The sequence below is a fragment of the Sus scrofa genome, chromosome 16 (assembly GCF_000003025.6).
Source record: "Sus scrofa isolate TJ Tabasco breed Duroc chromosome 16, Sscrofa11.1, whole genome shotgun sequence".
Lineage (NCBI taxonomy): Eukaryota > Metazoa > Chordata > Mammalia > Artiodactyla > Suidae > Sus > Sus scrofa.
In genome coordinates, this window is record NC_010458.4 from 75,254,532 (window position 1) to 75,260,531 (window position 6,000).

Below are 6,000 nucleotides of genomic sequence, written 5' to 3' on the forward strand. Positions count from 1 at the left end.
CCCCCAGCTACCTGCCCTTCCTGAGGGGCCGTGCTCGCCCGGCAGCCTTGCGGGAGGAGATGCCCAGCCAAGCTGACCATAGCCGGTGGCAGTTTTCAGCCGACACCGTGACTTAAAACCATCTCCTGTGACTCTAGTTAGCAGGAGCCGGCACCCCCTCCAGCCGGCCGACTGCTGAGCTGCATCAGCAAAATCTGGTTTCTGAATTTAACCATCACAGGATTTTGTTTGTTTACTAAAACGCTCTTTTACTCTACCACCAAAAAACCACATTCTAAACCAGAAAGACCTAACCACGGCACAAAAGTCTCATTTTTCAAGGGAAATTACGATCCCTCCTTCCGTTTACGTGAATCCACTTAAAAGGGGACCAAAATTTCATAGTAAACAGAGACCAAAAGGTCTGAGACTTTACTTGGAAACACAAATCTTCAAATTATGAACACCTTTTTTAGTTTAAAATACCACTTAAAAATCACTTTTAAAAGCCTTAAGTTGCAACCACGTGTTACTCCTGGGCAGCAGCAGACGGCCCTGCCTGGGCCCTGCTTTCCCATCACGAGCTCACAGCAGCGGGCCGACCCTCTTCACCCACCCTGACCTCCGCAGCAGGAGCAGTAAGGCCACTTCCTGCAGAATCATTTGAGCCCCCCGCCCCACCCAACCCCGACCCGGCCAGGCTGCCAGGCTGTTTAACATCCTGACCGTCCACTCTCAGGGCCTGCCCTGCTCCCCCTCCTTGCAGCCCCTTCCCTGAGTGTCCGCTGTCCTACCTCCTTGACCAGGGACCAGGGACCACTCGCCCCAGCTCTGTCACAGCCAGCATCCCACGCTAAATTTTCAACGTCACTTTGCAGAGACTGGCCAGGGCGCGATGGGCAGGAATGGCGATGCCAACAGTGATGATGCTACTACTGCCAGGTGGGCGTGTCTGAGTGGGAGCTCACTTCACGGCCGGTGCAGCAGCCCTGCTTCCCGCTACAGCCGCACACCCTTGGGTCCCCAAGGACGAACATGCAGCAAACAAGGCTCCTGTGCCACCATCACCTTTCTTGGCAGAGCTCACAGCCACCCCTCCTGTGCATCCCGGGCCGTCTGCAGGAAGGGACGGGGATGAGAGAGAGGACAGCTAGGGTCCGTGGTGGGTCCTGCCAGGCCTTTTCCAAGGAAGAGCCGGAGAAGGCAGCTGGTCGGACTTCAGGTAGAGCCAAGTCAGGCCACAGAGGGAGAGGTGGGACCGGAGCCCTCGCCCAGCGCCGACTCGCAGGGGAAAGGAGGAAAGAGTTAGGACGAAGCCAGGCCGGCCCTGCCCTGCCGGCTGTGGCTGACCACACCCACATGACATCCACTGGTTTCGCACCAGCTTCAGGCTATAGGAATTCCTTTGGGGAGAAAAAAACGTCAGCATGAAGCATCAAGGGACCTACAGGGAAGATGCTGTGGCACGTGGCCCCGCACCCTGTGGACAGACCCAAGAGGACCAACTCCCGACAGAGCCCTGACCAGGGCAGAACCACGGGCACCGTCCTGGACGCTGGGCTCTTTCTCGCCCCCATACACTCTTCTGGGGACCTGCGGGGCACCAGGAGGGACATGGTGGAGTATCTGAGGGCCACGCTCCCACTCTCACCTTTGTCTTTCATCTGGGAAGGTTTCTGAGGCTGCTGACACCGACCAGGGCAAAGGCACAAAGTCCTGCAGGATCAGGAGGTGGGGAGGGAAGGGGCCAGAGCCAGGGGCCAGGATGCGCCCACGGCCGTACGCCTGTCCTGCAGCTCCGGTCGGGAGCCCAGGTGCAGAGCACGGCGCCCAAAACCAAAGTCTGAGAGTTCAACCCCCAAACAGACAAAGAACGAGCACCAACGGCAGCCCCCAAGCCAGCATGTGGACTGTCTCCACTCTGAAGGGCCTGACGCTGACTCTTGCCTGCTTTCACCTGCGGCATCTTCATCTCACTCAAGGGTGAACCCAGGCGGCCCATCCCACAAGGCGGCCTCCAGGCAGTGTCCAAGGGCAGAAGCCTCCCCAGGAAAGAAAAGTGCCAGCTGCTCCAAGGGCCACCAGGCAAAGGCCCAAATGGGTTCTGCTGATGCTACCAACGCCCAGCACGCCAGCAACTGCCCAGCCTTTCCCACGGGCTTGCAGGCACTGTCTTTCCAGAAACACCAGTCCTGAGGTTATCCAGGCCGGGCAACTCCCCGTCAATGAGAGTCTCTTCTGCTGCTGGGCTGGGGGCGCTCTCCCCTCAGTCCTTCCCTTTCTAAGCCAGGAGCAGAAAGACACTCATCACTGTGGGTGAGCTGCGGCCTGGAGCAAGTTCCACGAACAGGCTTCCTCGATACCAAAGGGTGAGTTCCCATGAGCCCGGCGGGCCCTGTGGAAACGCTCGTTAGGGACGGGAGCGCCCCAGCTCGACACGGGTTCCCCAGCACCCCTCCCTGCCCTTCTAAATGGGCCGTCTGCCAAGCAGACGGGGGGCGGGGGGGGCACAGGGCAGGCAACCCAGCAGGCCCCCCTCCAGGCAGGGATGGCAGAAAGCAGACAGCCCCAGGGCCACCCGCAGAGGCAGGCAAGGAAGGGCGGCTGGTGAAGAGAAGAAGGAGCAGAGCCCCCAGCTAGGTGGGTGGAAACGAGGAATTCCTGCTGCTTCAGAGCCCCCTCTTCAGCCCTACACCACAGGGCTGCCAAGCCAAGTGCTAACAGGCTGGCGGGGGTGGAGGGGTGAGACCCCCAGGCAGGGCCCAGAGGCACAGCGTGCCCTGATCTCCAACCTCCGCGGGACCAGGGAGGTGCCATCACGGGGCTGGTTCCCGGCAGAGGGGAGCAGCCCACTGGCAGTGCCAGGGCAGGTCCAAAGGGGCCTGGATGCTGAGAGACGCCACCTCAGGCTCCATGAGGGACCCAGCGGGAGATGAGGGCAGCCGCGTGAGGGTGAGAAGGCCTCGGTAATAAGAGACCAGACGAGCCTGATGCAGGTGATGGATGAGGGCAGCCCCCCCCCCTGCCCGCCCCAAGGGTCGGTGCTCATGCGCACTGGGTCCGGCAGTCGGGGCAGGGATACTCGCCGATCAGGACCGGGTTTCTGAGTCAGGGTCCTGAGGCTGTGTGCCTCCCACACCGACCCCTCCCCTGGACCCCAGCACAGCACCTGGCAGGAAGTGGGCTCATTGACCAAGAAAAGCAACCGGCAGCCTAAGGACAACTGAGGCTTCCTGGAGACCAACAGGTGAGGAAGGAGCTTCCAGAACCTGGGCAAGTTGCACAAGAGCTTAGTCTGCCGCTGCTACAAGCTCGTGAAAGGAAGAAGGGGGACTCCAGACGGCCTGGGCCCAAAAATGCTTGACAAGCAAAGACCACATATCCCCTCCTTTCCTAAAGTGACACAGAGTCAGCACAACTTCCATGACAAGCTGAGACCTACAGGTCCCCCCAAGGCCATACATCAAGAAACTGCGCCTGGCCACCTCTTCTCTGCAAGTCCTACAAGTAAGAAGCCCAGGCAGAAGGGGGAGGAGACCAGGCTCCTACCTGGGGCTGAAGGGGCGCTCAGGCTTCAGGGAGCTTAAGAAAGTAACACTCCCAACCCACACAGGTGAAACAAGTTGCAGAACACAGAACTATTACTGTGTATCCCACACACTTTTAAGTAGTATCATCTTAAGGTTCTACAAACATACTTCACATGAGAAGAAACAGACCTATGAGAGAAAAAGTTACTTTAAGAAATTAACAGCCACACCTAGACACTGTGGGATTTGTAAGCCTCATGTTTCCCAATCCTAACACACCCTGGCAAATTCTTAAGTGCCCTTTAAATCAGCATGTGACCATGCAAGGAAAGTGAAGTTTCTGACCTAAGTCCTGAAATACTGACATAAAACCTAGATACAAATACCTTGTCTCCAGGTGCTCAAAAAAGCACAGGAAGGCAACGGGGCTGGGTAGGTAGCACTCCCACCTGAGCGGCTTCAACTCACCAACTTTATGGATGCGTGACTGCAGTAACCCTAAGTGGAACGTCAACCCCCCTCTAGACTGACGTGGAAACACTGAAATAGAGATGACACTTTCCGGATAGGTATGTGCTGCAAATGTTTTCTTTCTTCACATGCTATTAGTTTATTCTTTAAAAACAGATGCACATGATGCTATTTGTCCATTTCAGCACAAAATTAAAGCATAACATGTAAGCTTTAAATCATTTAAATTCGCTGTTGCTGAACTGTAGCGCTACCAAAAACCTAGTCATCTTTTAAATGGATTTTCTCAGAGAAAACAAGAAAAGTTCCCATTTAACAAACATTCACTTTCAATTCGATTCAGGTTGGCGGCAATCCCAAAATGCTCTGGAACTTAACACAAAACGCCACACCTATCTGCAGGCCACTTTGACAAGAGGTCCCTAACCTGTCCGGGGGGGGGGGGGCGCGAGAGGGAAAGTATCCGACGTCCGCTCCAGTTTCGCCGGCGAGAAAAGGAAAACAGCTGCACAAGTCGGATTCAGCGGCCTCTTTCTAGCAGCACCGGTCATTCTAGCATCCGGACACAGCACTCGTTTTTGAAACGAGTTTTAAGTTGAAATAAACAAAAATCAACGTAAAACCTCAGGGCAGAGTTGCACCTGGGCCTCCAGCATCCACCTCGAAATAACCCGGGAGCCGGGACGGGACGTCGGTGCACCCGCGGCGCGGCGCGGCCCGGGGACCGACCCCGCGGCGGGATGGCGCGCCGGGCCTGGCCCGGGTGCCCACGCGGGGCTCCGGCCCCCGCCCCCTCCCCGGTCCCCGCGCCGCGCCGCGCGCACTCACCCCTGGATGCCCGGGCTGTACGCGCGGCTCTTCCACGGCGTGCCGGGCCGCGGGGCCTGGGGCCCGGGGCCGCCCCCTCCGCTCAGCGCGGCCGCGCGGCTGCCAGACAGCAGGTAGTTGAGGCCGTACGTGCTGGCCTTGTTCTCGCGTTTCCGGCGGCCCGGGTGGAACTGGTGCTGCGGCGGGGAGCCGGCCGGCGCGGGGCCGCGCGGCCCGGGGTGCCCGTTGGCCGCGCCGGGGGCGCTCGGAGGGCCGTCCGCGAAGTGGAAGAAGGCGCCGCCGCGGCCGCCGCCCGCCCGGCCGAGCGAGGCGCTGCTCGAGGACGACGAGGAGCAGCCGGGGCTCTCGGTGCCCGACTCGGCGTTGGACGAGGAAGACGACGACGACGACAGCGACGGCGACTTGTGCAGGCGCCGGGCGCCCTCGGCCGCGGGCCCGAGCGCCGTCAGCAGCGCGGGGGGCAGCGCGGCGGGGCCCGGCGCGGGCGGCGGGGGCGACGCGGCGGGCAGCGCCGGCCCCGCCAGGCCGCCGCCGCCGCCGCCGCCGCCGCCCAGCCCGGCTGCCCCCGCCGCGGCCGCCGTGTCCAGCGCGGGCGAGTTGAGGCAGAAGTAGGACGCGAAGCCCGAGCCGCCGCGGCCCACGCCCTGCGAGGTCTCCCAGATCTGCATCCACAGGGCATTGGCCGGCCCCTTCTGCTCGGGCTGGATCCAGGCCACGCGCGGATCCATCCACGCGCCGCCTCGCGGGCCCGCGCGCCCGCCCGCCCCGCCGCGGCCCCGCCCCCGCCGCGCCCTGAGCCCCGGCCGCGCCGCGCCGCGCACGGACGGACGGACGGGCCGCGGACGGACGGGCGGGCGGGCCTGCGCCGCGGCTCGGGCCGGCAGGCGGCGGCGGCGGCGGCGGCGGCTCCCGTCGGGGTCCGGTCGCGGCGGCCTGGCGGGGCCCGGGCAGGCCGCGGCGGGCTGCTCGGGCCTGTCGCGCTCCCTTCACGCGGCTCGGGGCGGGCGCGGGGGCCGCGGCGGCGGCGGCGTTCCACACGGGCCGGCGGGAGAGGCCATCGGAGGGGGCGGGCGGCCCGGCCGAGGGGGCGGGCCCAGGCGCAGCGCGGCCCGGGACCCGCGAGAGGGCCGCCGCCGTGCGCCGGGCCCTCGGTCACGCTCGCTCCGCACCCCTGCAGCGGCGGCGGCGGCGG

General features: G+C 62.5%; 1 protein-coding gene across 2 annotated transcripts in view; it reads right to left on the reverse strand.

Moving 5' to 3' along the window:
* The window catches only part of PAPD7 (poly(A) RNA polymerase D7, non-canonical), a 42,594-nt gene extending 37,320 nt beyond the window's left edge, over nt 1-5,274 (reverse strand). Inside the window, exon 1 of one of the 2 annotated variants that reach the window (XM_021076643.1) lies at nt 4,809-5,274. The gene's annotated coding sequence lies outside the window, so the exon portion shown is untranslated. The remainder of the gene's footprint in view (nt 1-4,808) is intronic. The other variant, XM_021076642.1, reaches the window with a different exon arrangement.